This window comes from Malania oleifera, chromosome 10 (genome assembly GCF_029873635.1).
Source record: "Malania oleifera isolate guangnan ecotype guangnan chromosome 10, ASM2987363v1, whole genome shotgun sequence".
NCBI lineage: Eukaryota > Viridiplantae > Streptophyta > Magnoliopsida > Santalales > Ximeniaceae > Malania > Malania oleifera.
In genome coordinates, this window is record NC_080426.1 from 91,962,061 (window position 1) to 91,986,921 (window position 24,861).

Genomic DNA, 24,861 nt, shown 5'->3' on the forward strand with positions numbered 1-24,861 from the left:
TTAGTGTGTGGTCAACATGCATTTAGTGTTTACAGAAAATATATATCCTTCGTTTAATCGAAAATAGCTATTTTACATTGTACTTGCTTTACATAGTTGAAAATACTTGTCTCGTTTCCATAGTATAAACCGTTCAGTAAATAAGTAACATCATTTACATAAATCTATAGATATGCATAAAAGACACTCCCTAGGTGACTCGTTCTGAGTTATGCTTCCAAGTGCAGAAGTGTCAAGTTGTATAAAGGATGAGTCCAGGATCGTATTCCACAAGGACCACTGAGTATCAAAGTATTTGTGAAAGTTTAGTGAAATCTTGTTGCAGTAAAATGTGGGTTGAAAATCTTTTTGGTCTTTTATGATTTTGAAAAAAGTAAACAAAGTGGGAGATGCTTGAGTAAACTATCAAAATGAGAATGAAATTTTATCAATTTTCCAAAAATGTAAATTTAATAACGCAACCAAAACTAAATAGATTAACTGAAACAATTTTATCAAACACTCATGTTACGGGTTCAACGTCTGTTTGCTTCCACCGTTTACTAGTTTCCTAGGCCTTACTCCTCTTCTTGTTAATCCAATCAAGGCATTAATAAGTTGAAATTTTATTACTAAAGATCGAGTAAATTGACCACATCCAAACGGAAGAAAATAAAAACTCTCATTAAGCATCAACTGAATTTTTATGTAAAAATTAGTTGATTAAAATCCTAGATTAAATCAAGGTTTTGATGTGCCTATCGTCAACAACAAAACAAGAAATAAGAGCCAGCGATTTATCAATGATGCCTTCAATATTCGGTTTTAACCAAATAAAAGTTTAACAATAATTTCTTAGGATAACTAATAAACCATGGAAAACAAACGACATTGACCCACAACCCGAGTTACCGAACTTAGCCACTCATGCTTGCAATCCACAATTTTTGGGTCAAATTAATTCCACGGTTGCTCATTGCATCAATAAAATGAAAGACAACAAATAAAAACAACTAATTATTTCAATCCTAAAACATTTAAGATAACAAACAAAGAGAAAAAATTAAATTAACCTAATAGATCACTGAAATAACAACGTAAAAATTAATACTTAAACTCAACATTAACAACTCAAACAAAATCTTTAGGCAAACATCAAAGTAAAGAGACAAGCTGAAAGAAAGATTAATAAACTCAACAATACTCTAAATATAAATACTCAATGTCATAATCACTTCAAACTCAACATCAAAACATCTATTCAGTTAATAATAAAGTAAACAATAAACAACTAAACTATTTTTTTAAAGAGAAAGGAGCAGCAAGAGAGAGAGAGAAAGAAAGAAGGCCCTAGGTGTGCTCTCACACACACCAGCAATAGCTGCTGTCTTCTGCTCCTTGCAGCAGCGTACAAACCCAAAAACAGCCCCCAGCTGCTCTCAGATGGCCCTCCTTGCTAGCGCACAAACCCCCAAAAAAAAGCCCCAACTGCTCTCACACGGCTCCCCTTTGAAGAACTCCAAAAAACCCTTCTTTTGCTCCCCTCTTCCTATTTCCTTTCTTGCCCTCCAAAACAATACATGCTGGGCTGCCCTTGTGCGCCCAGCAGTACCCACGAGTTCCTAGCACTGCCCATGGGTTCCAGCGCCTCTTTCTTCTTGCACACACACACACACACACACACGGCTTCACCTTTTTTTTTTTTTGTTTTATTTGCTTTGTGGTTTTTTTTTTTTTTTTTCTTTTTGTCTTCTTTCAGCTGCCAACCCACCTTGTATTTTGATTCAAGCCCAACACGGCCCTCTTGCACAATAGACACACACACACACACACACACACACACACACATATATATATATATATATGTTCACATGTATATTTTTTTCTTCTTGATTTTCTTTTCGTTAAATGTCCAAGGGGACTTTCGGTGTGTAGATTCTCAATCGATGCGCATGGATTGCATGACTTCTTCATTTAATTCTCACGGATCTTTACTTGATTCTTGGTTCACGTACGCGGCTCTTTCCAAACACAACAACGTACAAGTACATGCTTGGCTTCCTGTACATTTTAAATTTGAATCTTGATCTCCAAAAATTGTCCTGCAATATTAAAACACGAATGACCGTAAATTTCCTCGACAAAATAGGATAATTATCGAATGAGCTCATTGATTAAAAAGATAGACATACTCGAGCATTTAATTAAAATTATGACCTTTAATGCATGAATTTAAATGTCGAATTACCCTATTTTTGACGCGTAATCACTAGGACTAAACAAATTTACTTCCCCTATTGTACGGGTTGTGCGGCCTAAAGGCTGGACTAAGCCTTGGGGGATCAATCGAGACAAAGTCAAAATCATACATCTGCGAACTACGTTTGCAAGCATCAGCAACCTAGATGTGGGTGTCCAATTGGCTTACCACTTCCGGGTCCAGACCTCAAGGAAGGTACACCCTTTACCAAGGCTAATTAGCTAAAACCACCTTATACTTCTATTCAGAACGATGTGGGCGCACATGGCCAAGTACTGAATCTCTAGCAACGGTATTATGCTTATAATACAACTGGTCCTCAGGGTTCCCAGAGCATATCGTGCAATTTAAGTAATAAAAACTATAGTTTAAACTCATTTCGTATAAAACCTGTCATATTATAAAACTTGGCCCTTGGCTGTCAAATAAAACCCAGCCCCTGGATGTTATATACAACTCGACTCACACCCGTTAAACAAAATCTTGGCCCTCGATCATCATATGAGACCCAGCCCCCGGCTGTCATATAAAACTTGGCTCACAACCGCTATAACAAAATCCTTGCCCCCGACCATTATATAAAACTTGGCTCACAGACGCTATAACAAATCCCTATACTTTTCATAAACAATTCCAGTATTTCACAAACATTCACAAATTTGGTTATACAATAACCCCCAAAAAAAATCACCTGCCACATGATTTCAATATTTTGAACATAACTCGTAGGCAACCAAGAAACAAAGTATATTTAGTTTAGGAGGTTAAACCAAACTTTCCACCTTTTTTTTTACTCAAAATACGATATCATATATCCTAAGTTTGAAAAATCCATTTTTGAACTATTGGTTTTCGTAATAATAATTGAAAACATAAACATACATATATAGCAGTTTAATCAGTTCAACTTTAGAAAAATCTTGACTTAACTTAATCCCCTTTCCTATTTACTGAAAGAGTTCCTATAGAAACCCGAACCTGAAAAATAAAAAAATAAATAAGAAAAGAAGAAAAGGAAATTTAAAAATGGAATTTTAGTAGGCTTCGTCGACGAATCCCCTGTTTTCGTCGACGAAGGCCCTTCTGTGGTTCGTCAACGAAGTCCAGGGCGTTGTTGACGATGAATCCAGAACGACTAAAATTTCAAGCATAGAGTTCATCAATGAAGTCCTTTTTTCATCCATAAACATTCTTCTGCAGTTCATCGACGAAGACATCATTTCGTTAATGAATGTGACCGAGTCAATGACTTATAAATAGGATTTTTAGTTGCTTAGTGATTAAGAAACTCAAATTCTCTCTCTCTCTCTCTATATATATATATATATGTGTGTGTATATATATATATATATATATATATATATATATATATATATATATATGATATCTTGTCTTTCGTTGCCAGATTCGACAATCAGAAGTTACCATGAGGATCTAGGGAAGATTTTCTACAAGTCTAGAGGAGCGGATTTTTTATCTGATCTTTTCAGGCATTACTCCAAAATCAGAGTAAGTAGGATATTTTAAGACTTTATAGTTGTTTTAGAGTATAGGGGGCCTAGGAAATGCTAAATGAGGAATATTCTGGGGTTTGTGTTGATTTATTTGGGGGAAATGTGGTTTCAGGATTTTGAGCTACAAACGTTGTAGGGCATGGATTTTGGGATTTTCAGTGGGCTTTCTTGTAAGTCAAGTAAGGGGATTATATTATGTCAGTTTTTTTTTTTTTTTTTTTTGTGAAATATGGACTGATTATAATGCAGTATATGTTTTTGGGTAAAATTATTGTGGATGGTTGATCATCTCCTATTTTCTATTAAATATGTATTTTGAGTTAAATAAAACCCTAGAGATATTCAGACCCTGTTTCCAACAATTTATGTTTTTCCCAGTTAGGGTATTTTATTTATGGTTAACAAATGAAAATTGTGTGGCATGGGAACAATTTTAAATGGCATATGTTAATAGAATTTTTTAATTGGTTTTTACACTGTATATTATATAACGTTCGGGAGCCAAGTTTTGATATAATGGTTGGGCGCCGAGTTTGATATGACAACCGGGGGCCGGATTTTATTGAATAACAATTTTATATATGAAATAAGTTATAATACAATTTTTATTATGTAAATTGTCATATATGATTCTAGAACCCTGTGGATTTGTGATATGTGATATTGTGAGTACGGTACCATAGCTATATGTGGTAGTGAGTGCAATCACACGGGTATGGAGGTCTGATAAGTCGATTGGAGACCTAGGCCACAATACTACTCCAAGGTTTTTGCTGGGGGCCCCATCTGTGGTATACCGGGTGACCATAGGTAGGCACAATCGTACTTATGATGATAGTTTGACTCAGCTGTGGAACCGCCGATTGCGAGTTGAGTCCAGCCTTTGGGCCGCACAACCCGTAATTTTGGGGGGGGGGGGAGCATGTCATATGAATATGTGATAGTGTGACGACGCTACTTTGGCAGTACAAATTGCATCTTTTATGCATATATGGGCAGATTTACTATAAATGGGCTATATTGAGCCAACCATTATTACTGGTAAATTATGTATCTTCTGATAAATAGTATTGTACAGTTTCATTTGAAATGCCATTTTCATATATATATATATATATGATAGAATTTTATTTCACACAAGAACCCATGCTAGTCACACACAGATGTTAATATAATCCGTCTTACTGAAAAGTGTCTCACCCTATTATACAAATGATTTTTTAGGTCCTTTAGGGAACCATTCCTAGTTTGCCTCAGGGCGGGAGTTAGACTTTTGGGAGTAGTTATCAGTGCTGGTAAGATACCAATTATTCTATTTTACTATTTTTTGGGATTATAATATGTAGACAGATAGTGGTATGTATATATTTGGGGAATAATTAGAACTCTGGTAAAGAATGTTGATGTTTTAGTAATCTTCCGCTGTATGGTTTTATTTTCAGTATTGGTAGGTGCACTCGGGATTCCCTGGTTAGGGCGGGTTGTATTCCTATATATCTGTGTATGTGTGTTATCAGAGAATGTTTATTTATTTTTCTACCACTCTGGGCCCACGTGGCGGGTGGGGGCGCTATAGGTGGTATTAGAGCGCCCAGGTTGTTAGGTTTTGTAGACTAGGTTGAATGATTTTTACCAGAGTATAAGATGAGGATAGGAATGGGTAGAATAGGAAATTCAAGTTTTTCTTTGTAAGCCTGGAGGCAGAAATTCCTTAACAGACTTTTGCGTTTTTCTAGATCAGTCGAGGGGTTCAGGAAACCATGACAATCCATTGATGCTTTTGTTTCCAAGTGGAGGGGCAGAAACTTGAAAATTAGAACTGGAATATGAGATTGGCGGAGTATGTCTTTAATTAGGGGGAAATGATTTAGTCCAGTAGTGGAATTTATTTAAGTGAGTATTTTGTGTTATAATTGCACCAGACATGTTAGGATATAGGAATTCTAACTCGTTTGGTTCTTTCTTTAAGATGGATCCCAAAGACAGTAATGCTGTCACCGGAAGAAGTAGCAGTGAGGGAGCTGCCCATGAGGGTGGCAGTGATTCTATAGTGGCATTTTGGGATTTTGCCCAGCAGTTTATGGCCGAAGTTGCACAGAGTTCTTGGGGGTAGAATCGTCCCATTGCTGAGCTAGGAGATTCTATTGAGAAGTTCACTCGCCTGAAGCCTCCTACTTTGACGGGAAGTACCAACCTAATCATTGCGGAGAACTGGATTTAGGAGATCGAAAAGATCTTGGCTGTACTGCTATGCACTAATAAGCATAAGATGCTATATGTTGTGTTTAAGTTGACCAGAGAGGCTGAGAGATGGTGGGAAGCAGTAAAGCTGCTAGTGGAGTAGAGACTGATACCGGTGGCGATGATGTGGAGCCATTTCAGAGAGGTATTCTTTGATCAGTATTTTCCAGCCTCTGTCAGGAAAGCGAAGGCAGAGGAGTTCCTGAACCTGACTCAGGGACAACTAATAGTTGAGCAATATGTTGCCCGATTTGTGGAGTTGTCATGGTTTGCTCCCTATATGGTACCAGACAAGCCTGCGAAGGCTTGAAATTTTGAGATGGGCTTGAAGTAGGAGATTAAAAAGTAAGTGGCTGTACTACAGGTGCAGGAGTTTGCTATATTGGTGGATAAGGCCACTGTAGCAGAGACAAGTCTATAGGGTGATGTGGAGGTACAAAACCCGAAGAAGAGAACGATGCCTTCTAGTTCGTATTTAAGTGCAAGGCAAGGTACTTGGAGGAGGTATGATCACGGTAGAGGCTAGTGATAGGATACAGGTACTAGGGCATTTCAGGGTACCTCATCACACCCTGTTTGTCCTAAGTGTGGCAGGTGGCATTCAAGTGAATGCAGGGGTAGACCACGTGGCTATTACTGCTGTGGAAAGCTCGGACATATGGCGCAAGAATGTCGTGAGATGCTAAATTTCACACCTCGACAACAGTAGTATCGGGGAGGTGGGCAGGTACCACGCGGAAACTAACTGAGGGGTATGACCCACGCGTGGGTGTATTCCTTAACTCTGGGCAATGCTGAGAGCGTTAGTGACATGGTGATAGGACTATTTCCATTTTGTCAAATAGTGTCATTGTATTGTTTGATTCAGGTGTGACACATTCCTTCATTTCTAGGGAATTCATCAAATTGTGCGGAGTAGAAACATAATCATTAGATGCTGAGTTATAGGTGGTTACACTGACAGGGGCAGTGGTAGTGTGTAGCAAAGTAATCCGAGACTATCCAATGGAAATTCAGGGGAGGACGATACCTACTAATTTGATTATATTTGATATGCATGACTTTGATCTTATTATAAGAATGGATTTGTTAACAGCTAGCTATGCAAGCATTGACTACCACAAGAAGGAGATAGTGTTCAGACCTTCTGAGGAGCCGAAGTTTATATTTGTCAGGTCGTGTGTGCGCTCTGCACCACAGATCCTTTCAGCTATGCAAACAAGGAGGTTACATTTGGAGGGTTGCCAAGGGTACTTAGCATTCGTAAAAAAAGCACCAAGGGAGGAACTTAAATTGGAGGATATCCCCGTGGTAAGGGTGTAACGACCCAAAAATTTTCGCTCAATTTCTTTGATACCACCTGTAACGACCTGAACATTTCATCCAATGGAAAACCTTAATAATCAATTACCAGAGTACTAATTCATCTCAATATAAAATATCATCAATGACTTCACAAATTACATCCCTATTGCTCAAAAATCATTAAGACATAATAAAATAATACAATTCTAGGTAAGACCTTCTATCCCACGCACACTTCTGCTGTGCTACTCTGATTACTTCTATCCTCCATGTGAATCTGTAAAATGTTAAAGTTTTCATGGGGTGAGACACCTCTCAGTAAGTGGGGGATAAATTATTATCAGTGTGTGGTAGGTGAGTTGTCAAGTAAGCAAGATATAATGACTTATTAATGCACTTTTACTGTAATATCATTTATACTGTTCTCACACTTATTTACATATATTTGAAAATTCATATTTTCATTTCAAAATGTATTTTAGTTCACCAAATACTTTATTCTCAAAAATATATATACATGCCTATATAACTATAACTTGGTATAAAATCATATTTCTCTATGCATACATAACCTAGTATAGATTCACATTTCTGTATAAATAATGATAACTTTATACAACACTGTTGAACTGTATTACAACATAAAATTATCGTAACATAATTCTATTATAATTTGCCATTACATAAAACTACATACATTTGTCATATTATAATTCCATATAAAACTATCATATCATATTTCTATAATAATTTGCTATACACATCCTCATGCTAACCTGTATACGAGCAGGATACAACCTCACGATGGCCCATATACAGGGAGGGACTTTGCCATACTCATCCTCATGCTGACCCATATACGAGGAGGATAACCTCATGCTGGCCCATATATGAGGAGGGACTCTACTATACTCATCCTCATGCTGACTTGTATACAAGGAGGATAACCTCATGCTGGCCCGTATATGAGAAGGGACTATACTCTATACCCATCCTCATGTTGACCCGTATGCGAGGAGAATAATCTCATGTTGGCCCGTATATGAGGAGGGAATACAATTATACTTATTTACATAACTCTATAAACAATCGCATTTCATACCGATCACGGTTTAAAGTCAGTCATATCATATATTACAGAACATTAAATTTTTGCTCTGTTAACATAATATTTTTAAACCATAATTCCTATATTGTTTTACAGTTTTCCTGAAAACTTATTATAACATGCTTATTTTGGGAAATCGTAGTATTTCGATATAACATAATTTCCATAGAAAATCATACTCGTGCCACACAAGTATAAGTTATATTCTAAACATAAAATCTACCCTGATATCACATTCTCTAATAATACATATTAAATCTATTTTCCCGTTCAACAATAGTATTCCCAAACACTATACTATAACATATGTAATTTCTGAAAATAAATGCTATATCATATTTATTTACTCATGCCACGCAACTTGAGTGATAATTCAGGTATAATGATCTGCCTAGAATACCTATAAAATTTTTCTAGAAATAATCATATTCAATATTTCCATAATCACATGCTCTATTTAAATTAGTTAAACTTCTGAAAATACCTGATATAATTTATTCCCCTTATCTGACAATTAGTGTTAGCTTTACCATGATCCTAAGAGGTGGGGTGAATTGGTATTTTTAAAATTAATGCCCTAGGTCGGTATCCTAACAGTAGTATATTCACAACCCTAAAGTCAATCTAGTGCAAGTAAAATAAATCAATTGTAATATATATCAAAAATTAAATAACTCAATTTAATCAACTAAGCATGCACTAGAAAGTAGTAAAGAGACGTGACACGCAAGAGTGTTATCGAGGTTCGAAAAATTGCCTACGTCCCCGCCTTGGCTAACAAGCACAAGGATTGCCACTATAATGCTCACTTAAATGGGTGGAGCAGCACCTAAACAATCACGTCAATTAGCACAAGGCTGACCTCAACCTTTACACACAATCCTTACCAGGATGGATTACCATCCCCTCAGGCCACGCCTGGAATACAACAGTATTTTCTTAATCAACTGGTACAATGATTATGCTTTCACGTAAAGCAGATATGTACCCAATACGCACAGTCACATACACATCAAAGATATGGATATAGTGTAAGCTTAGTTATGCAAATAGTTGTGCTATCAACACTCAATATGGAATAATCGGTGAAATGCTCAAGAGTGTTCAATACAAGCAAAATTTTGGAATTTAAGCAAAGCACAGTTTAGTAGCAAATCAATATTCCAAAGATATCAATAAGATATTCAAACTAGTTCAAGAATATTTTCTTTAATGAAATAAGCACACTACTAATTTGAAAATATTTTGCTTGTTGAAAATATCTTTGCACAACAAAAATCAAAGCTATTGAACACTTGCAATAACAATGCAAATATCCTAAGCTCACTTAGTTTATCCCAACACAAGATTTATAATATGAAAATCCGTGGGATAAACCTAAACTAAACTCCCCAAAAATAATATCACAATCAAACACAAAAATGGGAGTTTGTAGCAAATTCTAGCAATCACAAGCACTCTAAATATGCTCTAACGATCTCATAATGTATCAAGGAAATGAAAATTTAAGAGTATTTGGACAAAGCGAATGTTTTCAAAAGAGAAAATTTTGGCTAATGAAAATTGCTAATTAATTGCTAATGTTTGCAAATGAGCCTATATTTATAGGTAAGGGTAAAATTATAATCGTTTGGGACCTGTTGAGAATTACTAGAAAAGTTTTAAATAATTTAAACACAATTAACCCAACTTAACCTGATTTTATCATAGTTAAAATAATTTTAACCCGGCGAGGTTTAGGTGGCTGAACCGTGATTCGGTCGCCCGAACTGTAACGCCTTCAACCCCCTAAGTGGACCCGGAGTGCTACTAATCCGCTTAGTTACCTGATAATCCACATTCTAATATCATTTATGTAGCGGAAAACATAACTACAATCTTTCAACAAATATAATACCAGAATTTTCTAAATCCATCTATATTCTAACATAAATCATACATTCACCTGTATTCACATATATACATATCTCCAAAACATGACCTACACTTCTAGTATTCACAACCACTAGTATGTTTCACAATCATCCATTTCTCATAAGACTTAAAACACAAAACATAAAACATAAAATATTTACATCCCAAAATATTGTCAAAATTATACCCTTTTTTCTCAAAAGTGCTATTGTAACGTCCTCAAAATTCATACCATTTATATATATATATGTATCTACATCCATACCTAAGCAGCGGGAACATAAATCATACAACCATTCAAATATATACTATGCAATACCAAAATCCAGTATATACAGACCATAGCCATACAAAATACCCTTCCAGCATCATCTATTAAAAAATATACACAACTCTGTCAAAAACTCACCCTATAACCAGGGTGATCAAAACATCCTCTATCCGCGAGCCTGATCTGCTCGCCTAACTGGCTCACCTGAAAAATGTTAAAGTATGAGTCGATGCTTAGTAAGTGGAAATATGCTATTACTAGTGTGTGACAACTAAGTTAAGAACACTTTTTAAATAGCAACTGAACTGTAATGCAATAAAATAATCTATAAAACATATATTTATTTTCACAATTTAAAATATAACTGTATCATCCGTACTTTCCACTTTTCATACTGATAATATCATACTACACTCATCATATACTGTAAAACTGTATACATATATATATATATATATATATATTACTGTGCTTTATCCCTAGGACTCTGTACATCATCATTTGACCCCTCATGATAGGGTTGTGCGGCCCGTAGGCGGGACTTCATCTGGTCGGCCCTCCAGATAAGTCAATATAATCTACACTACCTCAGCCTGGCCAAACTGCATCTACTCCTAGGCTTGGGACTAGCTACTACCTCGTCAAATCGGCCCCCTCCACCTAGTGAACTGAGGTGCTGCAACCTCTCCGAGCACGGCTGACGGTACCCACACACTATCTGAGATATATGGTTGCACTCTATTTGTATATAGCAACGGTACCGTGCTCTGTAATCTATATCTGTACTGTATCTGTCTGTAATCTTTCCACAGGGATCTGATACTATATACATATATACATATATACTCTTTTACTGTTCTCATCATGTTTCCAAAATTACCATAATGCTATCTTTTTATACTGTAAATACTGTAATCTCTGTATACTTTATCTGTAGCATCTTGATGCTACCTCTATATCTCTGTTTGTATACTCTGTTTGTATACTCTGTATGTTATGGTAATAGGATACTTGGTATGCTATAACTCTGTATATACTATTCTGTATAAAGCTGTGATATACATACTGGTCTGAATAAAATTGTATACATGTATTTGTATATATATCTGTCTCATGAAACTATTTGTATAAAAGTTGTATATGCATGTACATTTCTCTATATAGTCTCTGTGAACATATATTTATATCTGTATATTCTGTATAATTCCATATACTGAGAAAAACTATATAAACTATATATACTATCTATATCTATGTATTCAGTATAGTATGATACATTATAAAAGCTATATAAATTTCTTCATCTCATGAAAATTTACTCAGGCCACACAAGCATTTAAACTCATATTCTATAAATACTGTATAATAAACTGGTATAAATATATGTCTATGAAATCTCTGATAGAATTATGAAAACTCCTAGCATAGCATATTTCCCTTACCTTAACTCTGAAAAGCCCCTATAAAATTCTGACTCTATACCTACAGAGTTCCTAGCTCAACATCCTAAAAACACAATCCCCTAGAACAAAATATCTATATTTTCTTACCTACAACATTTCTTATAATTGAGGGAAAGACAAATACTGAATAAAATGCCTTACTCGGAGATTGGGACAAATTCCAACTCAACTTTTCCAACGATCAGCTCCGTCAGATTTGCAAAGAACTTTGCTAGGAACATCGTGGTAGCCTCAGATCTTCAATCCAGTGAGAAACGAACCTGGAAACGAAGAGAGAAGTGAGAGAGGGACATAGAGAGAGAGAGAGAGAGAGAGAGAGAGAGAGAGAGAGAGAGAGAGAGAGAGAGAGAGGAGAGAGGAATCTTGACATTAGATAAAAATCTGACTTTTTCACTATTTACAGGGCCAGATTCATTGACGAAACACGTCACCTCGTCGACAAATTTTAGGCTGCCCCAAAACCTCTCTCGGTATTTTATTGTCGACGAGATCTGACTTTGTCGACGAAATCCCTTATGAACTCGTCGACGAATCCCCTGTATTCGTCAATGAACCCTGTACAAAAATCCTTGGTTGTTACAGCTATAACAGCTCGAGCTCTCTATGCTCGATCTCATGGAGGTCCTGAAAAATATAAGTTCGTATTCGAGTGAGACACATCTCAGTAAGAGAATAAACAATATATTAAAATAGTGTGTGGCCAACATGAGGTTTGTATATACAACATATTATTTATCATTTGAAAATCATTAACATAATTTTTTAGATCATTTTGTAATCCTATTCAAACACATGCAAGATATTTTACCTACGAGATTACCTAAGAATAGGGGTGATTACCCGCCCATACAAGTAGCATCCCTCTGCTCAGATACATTATGCAACCCAAAGGTCACAACTAAAGCATACCAAGGCACTCACCTTACTCAATAAGCCCTTAAGTGATAAATTAATCTTGTACTCACATAGTTCATACCAAAAGTTTACCGGCAAAAGCTCCCACGAATAGGGAAATCTACCTGCCCATACAAGTAGTTTCCCTCTGCCTTAGCATGTTATGCAGCCTACTACTACACCTGATATAACCAAGACACTCACCTTTCTTAGCAAGCCCTCAGGCGAAGAGTACGCCCCACCCAAACGTAACATGTTCTACTAGTATAAATACTAATAATACCATAATACATTATTCTGTCTATCATTATTCTATAATTCACATCTCTTCATGTTAGCAGTAAAATTCATACATATATTTCATGTAAAATAAGCCAACCCACATTTAACATTTATATGCTGAAAATATACCTTTTATTTCTTACATAATTATCCTAAAAATATCTTTCACTTTCATCAGTTCATTTTTCGCATATACGTATCTAATAAACAGCCCTAAGTTCAGAAAACGAAATTTAAATGGTCGGCATTTTTAAACTCATACCGAAACATATACACGTATATATAACACAATTTATTTTTTCATTAAATTCATAAAAATTCTGGTTTAATATATATTTTCCCCTTACCCGATTTCTTGCACTACGCCAATAGGGACCCCGAAAAGATGTCTGTGGCGCTCACCCGGATCCTGAAATTAAAAATTTTAGTTCCATTAAATTAACCCTAAATAAAACTTGGCCGCATATTCACCGACCGTCATATTCCCTTATGTCAGATTAGTAAATTCTTCAATCTTTTCTTCTCTAACAGATGAAGGAAAATACCTGTCAAAGAACAGCTCCTTAAATCTCTCCCAAGTAAGAGCTATCTTTGTCACCCTCTGATCCTCTAGCAGCTTCGCAAAAAGCCACCAGCGCTTCGCCTCTCCAGTCATCTTGAATGCAGCATAACATACCCTCTACTCGTCCGTGCAATCAAGTACCTCCAATATCTCTTCTATCTGTTGAACCCAGTTCTTTGCAATCACCATATCAGGTCCCCCCTCAAAAGTAGGAGGGTTCAATCTCATAAATTCTTTGATACTACTGCCCTTATCTACATTTGGGCAGTTTTGTTCCCTTGAATCCTTCCTCATTTCTACACTGACCTGCTGGGCTATACCTTTCAACATCATAGAGGTATCAATTTCCTCTTCACTGGAGGTCTCTGAATCATCTCTTCCTTCTGCCTCTACATCCTCATCTCTAGGATCCATCCTAAAAATAGGACAAGAAAGAGATAAGAGTTCCATATCATAACCTCAACAATACAATTATATAATTTAAATCCAATATGCATCCAAGTTCTCCATATAAGGACTAGCCTCGCAGCTTAGAAACGAAATCATATAAGATTTACCGTGACTTTTCTAAGGCCATTGACTGCTTCAGAAAAATCATAGGAAATCATCGATGTATTTCTGCCTCTAAACTACAAAACAGAATCTTATACTTCCCTACACCATACCTACTTCTAAACACCTAACCTAACCTATCCATTTAGCATCCTTATCCTAACTATTTCTTATACTCTGGTATAAATTATCTCTAATATAGCACTCTAACATTTCCATATCCAGGCAATGTGAAATTAATCACACTTCTGGCTAGACACTGCTCTGATACCATTTGTAATGCCCTAACCCCCTAAGTGGATTCGGAGTGCTACTAATCCACTCAGTTACCTGATAATCCACATTCTAATATCATTTGTGCAGCGGAAAACATAACTACAATCTTTCAACAAATATAATACTGAAGTTTTCTAAATCCATCTACATTCAAACATAAATCATACATCCACCTGTATTCACATATATACGTATCTCCAAAACATAACCAACACTTCCAGTATTCACAACCACCAGTATGTTTCACAACCATCCATTTCTCATAAGACTTAAAATACAAAACATAAAACATAAAATATTTACATCCCAAAAAATTATTAAAATTATACCATTTTTTTCAAAAGTGCAATAACAGCTCGAGCTCTCAAAGCTTGATCTCGTGGAGGTCTTGAAAAAGATAAGTTCGTATTCAAGTGAGACACATCTCAGTAAGTGAAGAAACAATATATTAAAAGAGTGTGTGGCCAACATGAGGTTTGTATATACAACATATTATTTATCATTTGCAAATCCTTAACATAATTTCTAAAATCATTTTGTGATCTTATTCAAACACATGCAAGATATTTTACTCACGAGATTACCTAAGGATAGGGGTGATTACCCGCCCATACAAGTAGCACACCTCGGCTCGAATACATTAGGCAACCCATAGGTCATAGTTAAAGTATACCAGGGCACTCACCTTACTCAGTAAGCCCTTAAGTGATAAATTAATCTCGTACTCACATTGTTCATACCAAAAGTTTACCGATGAAGGCTCCCAAGAATAGGGAAATCTACCTGCCCATACAAGTAGTTTCCCTCTGCCCTAACACGCTATGCAGCTTACTGCTACACCTGATACAACCATGGCACTCACCTTTCTCAGCAAGCCCTCAGGCAAAGAGTACGCCCCGCCCAAACGTAATATGCTCTACTAGTATAAATACTAATAATATCATAATACATTATTCTGTCTTTCATTATTCTGTAATTCACATCTCTTCATGTTCTTAGCTTTGACATTTCATAGCATTTCACTTTATATGACTTTTTCCCATTTTGCATTGTTCACATATCACATTTCATTTCCATTTCGTTCTTTTTCATTTCATTTTCATTTTATTTCATAACATTCCCAACACCTTTTTAGCCATTGTTGGTTAGTCTCGGCATTTTTCAGCCATGGTTGTTTGGCATTTTCCAGCCGTAGTTGTTCAGCATCTTTTCAGCCGTGGTTGTTTCCATGATTGCATTAACACTCATATGCAGCATATTTCATATATCATTTTCATACTCAGTTCATTTTCTATATATCTTACGTCTCATATATATAACATAATTCCACACAAAATTCTATTTTACTCATGCCACACAATTTAGCAGTAAAATTCATACATATATTTCTTGTAAAATAAGCCAACCTACATTTGACATTTATATGCTAAAAATATACCTTTCATTTCTTATATAAGTATCCTAAAAATATCTTTCACTTTCATCAGTTGATTTTCGTATATACGTATCTAATAAACAACCCTAAGCTTAGAAAACGTAATTTAAATGGTTGATATTTTTAAACCCATATCGAAACATATACATGTATATATAATACAATTTATTTTTTCATTAAATTCATAAAAATTCTGGTTTAATATATAGTTTTCTCCTTACCTGATTTCTTACACTGCACCAATAGAGACCCCGAAAAGATGCCTACGGCGCTCACTCGGACCCTAAAATTAAAAATTCTAGTTCCATTAAATTAACCCTAAATAAAATATCATTTTAATATTTCCTAGGCCCATGAATTCCAAATCATTAATTATACCCTCAAATATAGCCAATTTACCTAATTTCCCAAATCTCACTCTCGCTTTGGAGTGGGGCCTAGAAAACCCAAATTGGAAATTTACTCTAGGTAAAATGATGACGATTGTGACTAGGACACCATAGTAGTGCCCGATCGTTGATTTAACGGCAGATTTAAAGCGAAATTGAGAAATTAGGAAAAATTTTCCTTATCCCAAAAATAGTGTCTAAACCACTTTCACGACAAATCTGCTCCAGTAGAAATGTCGACAGCAGAACCAGGAATCCAACGACACCTTCCGTTTCTTGATCCGTTGAAAATCCGTCGAAAAATTAAGAGAGAGAGAGAGAGGCGGAGACAGATGCAAGCTGGGGCACAGGGATTTTAACAAGGGGGGTGGCGGCCTTCTTTGCTCTGAAGAAATTTAGGATCCTGAAGCTTCCAGCGTCAGGATCCTTTACACACACACACACACACACATATAATAATAATAATAATAATAATAATAATAATAATAATAATAATAATAATAATAATAATAATAATAACAACATATTATATTATAATAATATATTATATTATATAATTTAATTAATAATAATTATTTAATAAATTATTTTTATTTATTTAATTAATTTAATTTGATTTAATTTAATTTTCTATTTTGAGTTTATTTATTTATTATATATATGTATATTTTGGATCACTACATGAATAGACACAATAATAAAAGCTATTAAAATCAGTTCGGTAGCCCGAGTTCAAGTTCGGTGACCCGAATAAAAGTCAAAAACATCTCTTCATAACTTAGGGTGCCCGGTCATTGCTTCGGTAGCCCAAACTTGTGTGTTCGATCGCCCGGGGCTCAGTTTGAACTAAACAGCTCGGTAGCTCGTGTTGGTGGAATGTCCCTTTCAAGGGGTTCGAGCGCCTGTGGATAGTATGCACAAAATGGTTCAGTCACCCGAGAGCCTAAGTTAACTGTTGACTTCTCAACAGTTCGGGCGCTCGAGGAGTTTTGAACTCCTAAGGTTCGGTCGCCCGAGCTCCCTCAAATTCTCTAATATTATTCAATTTAGATGCATTTCTAACACTCCTGTATTTTGTATGATATATGTGAGAGTTGTTGGACCTAGAGTCATACTATGGTCTTACTGAGCTTACCATATATCCTATATGCATGATATGCAGGTAAGTAATATAGACCATATTCCTAGTTACTATTATAGACCCGTATTACATAAATTGATTTGGCAATACAAATTAAAATCTTCAAGATTTTCATGTCTTATTTCTAGTGTCATTCATTAAGATGCTCATCTAAGCCTACATAAACACTTGAAAATCATCAAATACCTAAGTATTTTTCATTTTCAAAACCGGGTGTGATCTATAAGGTCAACAATTAGGCTCGTCTGCTAAATTCGAACTCACACCTAAACATCCATAATACCAAAAATCTTGATATTACACATACATACTTCCCTTTCAATCAACTAAATTCCCAGAATAGTTCTCAAACTCATATTTCCTAAATTACAAACTATTTATTATTTACTTGGGTTCCTGGAAACACCCACTAGATTCCCCAACTTGCTTGCAGTCCAAAACCCTGAAATCATAAAATCCTAATTTTACTCTATAGAACTCCAGTATATTCTCATACAATACAAATTCTAAGCTCAAATAAGTCTAATAATACTAAAAATACCTAAATAATCTACTTACCTTGATTTTGGGATCGTGCTCAAGTTAGCCTAACCAACAATCTACTTTAGCAGACTTGTAGAGAATCTCCCCAGGATCAACGTGGCGACTTCTGATCATCGAAACGGGGAGAAATGGGGCGACAAATTTAGAGAGAAATAGAGAGAGCCGTGTAGGAGAGAGAGAAAGTGATTTCTCTCACTGAAATGTGATTTTCGTATATATATGATGTTTGCCACGTGGACTCGTCGACAAGCCGTAGAAGGTATCTCAGCGATGAAAGTAAGGAGCTCATCGACGATCCATATGCTCTGAAATCACGCCTCTCGATATCACCTCGTCGATGAGACTCACATCCTCGTCGACATGTCTAAGAAGGCTGTTCGTTGACGAGACCCTGCTAAGGCCCCTTTTGAAATTCCTTTCTCTCTCCTTTATTTATTATTTAATTTCTATAATAATCCGGGTTACTACAAAGGGAGTTCTTAAATGTTTTTCCAAAGGACTTACTGAGATTGCCTCCTGATCGTGAGGTGGAGTTTGTCATCGAATTGATTCCAGGGACATCATCTATTTTTAAGGCTCCATATAGAATGGCTCTAGTAGAACTAAAGGAGTTAAAGGAGCAGCTGCATGAACTTCTAGATAAAGGGTTTATCAGATTGAGTGTATCACCCTAGGGAGCATCGGTGTTATTTGTAAAGAAGAGGGATGGGTCGATGAGGATGTGCATTGACTACAGAGAGATTAATAAAGTGGCAGTAAGAATAAATACCCGTTACCCCGAATTGATGATTTGTTTGACCAGTTATAGGGCACACATGTCTTCTCCAAGATAGATCTAGGATCCAGGTATCATAAGGTGAGAGTTAAATTAGAAGATGTACCTAAAACGTCCGTACCAGGTATGGCCACTAGGAGATTTTGGTTATGCCATTTAGGTTGACTAATGCTCCTGTGACATTCATAGATTTGATGAATAGGGTATTCCACGAGTACCTAGATAAGTTTGTAATGGTATTCATCGATGACATCTTGGTTTATTCAAGGAGTCCTAAGGAGCATGCAACTCACTCGAGGTTGGTACTCCAGGTACTTAGAAAGAAAGAAATTGTTTAAGAAGTTCAATAAATGCAAATTCTAGTTAGTGCAAGTGGCATTTTTGGGACATGTAGTGTCCAGGGAAGGCGTTTCAGTGGGCCCAAGCTCGATAGAATCAGTAGTTGATTGGGCAAGATGGAAGAACGTGCATTAGATTAGAAGTTTCTTGGGTCTAGCAAGATAGTACTGTCGGTTTGTAGCGGGTTTTTTCTAAACTATTAGGTCCACTAACACAACTCATGAGGAAGAATATGAAGTTTGAGTGGTCTGATGAGTGCTAGTAGAGTTTTCAAGAACTAAAGAAGCATTTAGTTACTGCTCTAGTGTTGACTATTCCATCAGGAGAAGGTGGATTTGTGATCTACAGTGATGCATCTAAGAAGGGACTCGGGTATGTCTTAATGCTGTAAGGAAAAGTAATTGCATTTGCCTCTCGCCAACTCAAGGAGTATGAGAAGAATTACCCAATGGATGACATGGAATTGGTAGCAGTAGTCTATGCATTAAAGATCTGGAGGCACTACCTATATAGTGAAAGGTGTGATATCTTTACCAGCCACAGGAGTCTTAAGTAATTTTTCACTCAGAAAGAGTTGAACATGAGGTAGCGAAGATGGCTAGAATAAATAAAGGACTATGAGTGTACCATTAGTTACCACCCTGGAAAAGCTAATGTGGTAGCTGATTCTTTGAGTTAGAAGTCAGTGCCTGTGTCAATTTCAGTAGTTGGGGTTCAGCATGAGATTGGAATGGACCTGGAAAGGTTGGACATGGAATTAGTGGAAGAAAATCACCAAGTATTCATTGCTAGCCTGGTAGTGCGACCGACCTTATTGGAAAAGATCAGAACAACTCAGTCGAAAGATACAGAGCAGGCAAAGATTGTGAGTGGAGTACAGGATAGGCTGAATGTAGATTTCAATGTCTCAGATGACGGGGTGTTGATATTTCACACCAGGATATGCGTGCCGAATGACACTGAGATTAAATAAACTATCCTGGAAGAGGCACATCGCTTTCTATATACAGTTCATCTAGGGATCACAAAGATGTACAAGGATTTGTGAGAATCTTTCTGGTGGTCTAATATGAAAAGAGAGATCGTCCATTTTGTTGAGTAGTGCCTGATGTGTCAGCAGGCGAAGGCTGAGCACCAAAGGCCGACAAGACTGTTGCAACAACATCTCATTCCTAAGTGAAAATGGGAGTACATTTCCATGGATTTTGTCATGGGACTGCCATCACACTTCAAGGACAGAATGCTATTTGGATAGTTGTTGACAGACTGACGAAGACTACTCATTTCATTCTGATTAAAGTCAGTTATTCTATGAATAAGCTAGCAGAGCTTTATGTACAGGAGATAGTTAGACTGCATAGGTTGCCTGCGTCTATCATTTTAGATAGGGACTCGCGGTTTACTTCCCGATTTTGGAAGAGTCTATAGGAAGCTTTAGGATCTCAACTCACTTTTAATACCACTTGTCACTTGTAGACCGATGGTCAGTCAGAGAGGATTATTCAAATCTTAGAGGATATGCTATGGGCGTGTGTACTGGAGTTCGAGGGTAGTTGGATTAAATACCTGCCGTTAGTTAAGTTCGCATATAATAATAGTTATCAAGCCAGTATTGGGATATCACTCTATGAGGCACTGTATGGTCGCAGGTACCGATCTATGTTGTACTGGGACGAGGTTAGTAAGCAACTGATTTTGGGGCTGGAGCTTATTTAGTAGACCTCTGAGAAGGTCCAATTTATTAGGGAAAGAATAAAGGCAGCATAGAAGCAGAAGAGTTATGCGGATACTCATCGAAGGGAGTTGGTGTTCGAGATAGGTGATGCCATATTCTTGAGGATTGCTCCGATGAAAGGGGCAATGAGATTTGGAAAAAAAGGGGAAGCTAAGCCCCAAATACATCAGCCTATTCGAGATTCTGGAGAGAGTTGGTCCGGTGGCGTACATAATAGCATTACCCCTAGCACTGTCTAGGATTCATGAAGTGTTCCACATATCCATGCTGAGAAAGTACATTCTGGATCCTTCGCATGTGATCATTTACGAGTCTTTGGAGCGTGGGGACACATTGACATATTAGGAGACACCAGTTTAGATTCTAAACTATAAGGAACAGGAGCTGCGTACTAAGAGGATTTAGTTGGTAAAGTTACTTTGGCGTAATCATGCAGTAGAAGAGGCATCACGGGAATTAGAAGTAGAAATACGTCAGAAGTATCCACAACTATTCAAAGAGGCTCAGCAGTAATCAAGTAAGTAGAAGGATTGGTAAGTATTAATTTTGTATATAGGTTTCTTAGGGTAGGTTGTTTAGTTTTATCTACAGGTTATAGTTTGTTCATGGTTGGTCTTTGGGAGAATTTGGTATGGATATTGTAATCTCCAAAGATAGTATATGTAACCACGGTATTCCTCCGCCATAAGTGATGGTATTTAATAAATCTGGGACAGGGCCGCTATGTGGGTGGCTTCTGACTCTTCGATAGAGAGGGATTGTGAGGGGAGGATGTGATTGGTATTAATTAGCAATTTCGAGGATGAAACTTTTATAAGGGGGAAGATTGTAGAATCCCGAACTTGAAAAATAAAGAAATAAATAAGAAAAGAAGAAAAGGAAATTTAAAAATGGAATTTCAGTTGGCTTCGTGGACGAATCCCCTATTTTTGTCGACGAAGGCCCTTCTGTGGTTCGCCGACGAAGTTTAGGGCGTCGTCGATGAAGAAATCCTGAACAACTGAAATTTCAGGCTTAGATTTCATCGACAAAGGCCTTCTTTCATTGATGAACATTCTTCTGCAGTTCATCAAAGAAGGCATCATTTTGTCGATGAATGTGACCGGGTCAATGGTTTATAAATAGGATTTTTAGTTCCTTAGTGATTAAGAAACTCAAATTCTCTCTCTCTCTCTCTCTCTCTCTCTCTCTCTCTCTCTCTCTACGATTTCTCGCCATTCGTTTCCAGATTCGACGATCGAAAGTTACCACAAGAATCTAGGGAAGATTCTTTACAAGTCTAGTGGAGTGGATTTTTGATTTGAACTTTTCAGGCATTACTCCAAAATCAGGATAAGTAGGATATTTTAAGGTTTTATAGTTGTTTTGGAGTATAGGGGGCCTAGAAAATGCTAAATGAGGAATATTATGGGGTTTGTGTTGATTTATCTGGGGGGAAATGTGGTTTTAGGATTTTGAGCTGCAAACGCAGTAGGTCGTTGATTTTTGGTTTATTAGTGGGATTTCTTGCAAGTATACTGGTTAAAATGCAGTATATGTTTTTGGGGAAAATTATTGTGGTTGGTTAATCATTTCCTATTTTCTATTAAATGTGTATTTTGAGTTAAATAAAACCTTGGAGATGTTCACACCCTATTTCCAGCAATTCATGTTTTTCCCAGTTAGGTTATTTTATTTATGGTTAACAAATGAAAATTGTGTTGCATGGGAACAATTTTAAATGGTATATGTGAACAGAGTGTTTTAATTGGTTTTTACACTGTATATGATATAACTGCCAGGGGCCGAGTTTTGATATAATGGTCGGGGGCCGAGTTTCGATATAATAGAAGGGGGCCGAGTTTGATATGATGGCTGGGGGTTTGAGTTTTATTGAATGATAATTTTTATATATGAAATGAGTTATAATGCAATTTTTACTATGTAAATTGGTATATATGATTCTAGAACCATGTGGATTTGTGACATGTAATATTGTGAGCACGATACCATAACTATATGTGGTAGTGAGTGCAATCACACGAGCATGGAGGTGTGATAAGTCGATTGGAGACCTGGGCCGCAGTACTACTCTGGCCTTTTTTCCGGGAGGCCCCATCCGTGGTATACTGGGTAACCATAGGTAGGTACAATCGTACTTGTGATGACAGTTTGATTCAGCTGCGGAACCGCCAGCTACGAGTTGAGTTCAGCCTTCGGGTCGCACAACCCGTCATAGGGGGAAGCATGTCATATGAGTATGTGATAGCGTGACGATGCTACTTTGGCAGTCCAGGTTGCATCTTTTATGCATATATGAGCAGATTTACTATAAATGGGCTATGCTGAACCGATCATTATTACTGGTAAATTATGTATCTTCTGATAAATAGTATAGTACAATTTTCTTTAAAATGCAATTTTCATATATATTTGAATGATGAAATTTTATTTCACACGAGAACCCATGATAGTCACACACTGATGTTAATATAATTTGTTTTACTAAGAAGTATCTTTCCCCATTATACAAATGATTTTTCAGGTCCTTCAGGGAATCGTTCCTAGTTTGCCTTGAGGTGGGAGTTAGACTTTTGGGAGTAGTTATCAGTGTTGGTGAGATACCAATTATTCTATTTTATTGTTTTTGGGGATTGTATTATATAGACGGATAGTGGTGTGTATATATTTGGGGAACAGTTAGAATTCTGGTAAAGAATGTTGATGTTTTAGTAATCTTCTGCTGTATGGTTTTATTTCAAATATTGGCAAGTGCACCCAGGATTCCCTGGTTAGGGCAGGTTGTATTCCTATATATTTGTGTATGTGTGGTATCAGAGAATGTTTATTTATTTTTCTAGCACTTCGGGCCCACATGGTGGGTTGGCGCGCTACAGTTCCTACGACGCTCTTAAAGCCCACCCTACGGCAATACAGGGCTCCAAAACCCTAAAAACATATTTTTCCTAGTTTAATCAATTCAAATCCCAGATTAGCAACTATTACACATCCCCAAGCCCATACACCCTATTTAAATAGTTAAATGCTAGACAAATAGCTCATTTCTACCCTTACCTCAACTTTGGAGTGATGCTTGGAAAGTCCTAATTCAAAAACCTACTTTACTAGACTTATAGAGAAACGCCTCTTGATCCTTGTGATATCTTCCGATCGCCAATTCGGGTGACGAACGACAGGAAATCGTAGATAGAGAAGGTGAGGGGCATGGGTTAGAGAGAGAAAGAGAGAGATTTTAGTTTTCTTAATCAAGAAGTAACTTAAAAATCTATTTATAGACAGTTGACCCAGCACAATTCGTCAAAAAAAATGGAGTCTTCGTCGACAAACTGCAGAAGCACATTCGTCGACGAAAGATGGGTTCGTTGACAAACCTTATGTCTAAAATTGCTCTTAGTATTTATTCATCGACAACGCTTGAACTTCATCGACGAACCACAAAAGGGCATTCGTCGACAAACTGCGGCTTGCCTTTGAATATTTTCCCTTTTTCCTTTTCTTTATTTATTTCCTTATTTTCTGAGTTCAGGTTTCTACAAATCAAGCCAATTAGACTGGTTAACTTAAGAAATAAGTGTCCAAGTCACTTACAAGTTCAATTTTCAAAATATATTTTACTTAACTGGAAGATTTTCCCAGCTTAATTTATTAAATGAATATCATTTTCTTAAGTTATCTTTATCACTAGTGAATAAAAAGGATAAAATTATTATTTTATCAATGGTAAAATTCATTTTTTATATAGTTAACAACTGACTAACAATATCAATTAAGATTTATTTTGTCGATAAATTCAAATATTAGGATTTTTTTTAGTAATTTTTAAAAATTCAAGAGTTGAAGTGTCATGTTCAAAAAACTCAGGGGTACTCTTAGATTTTACTTT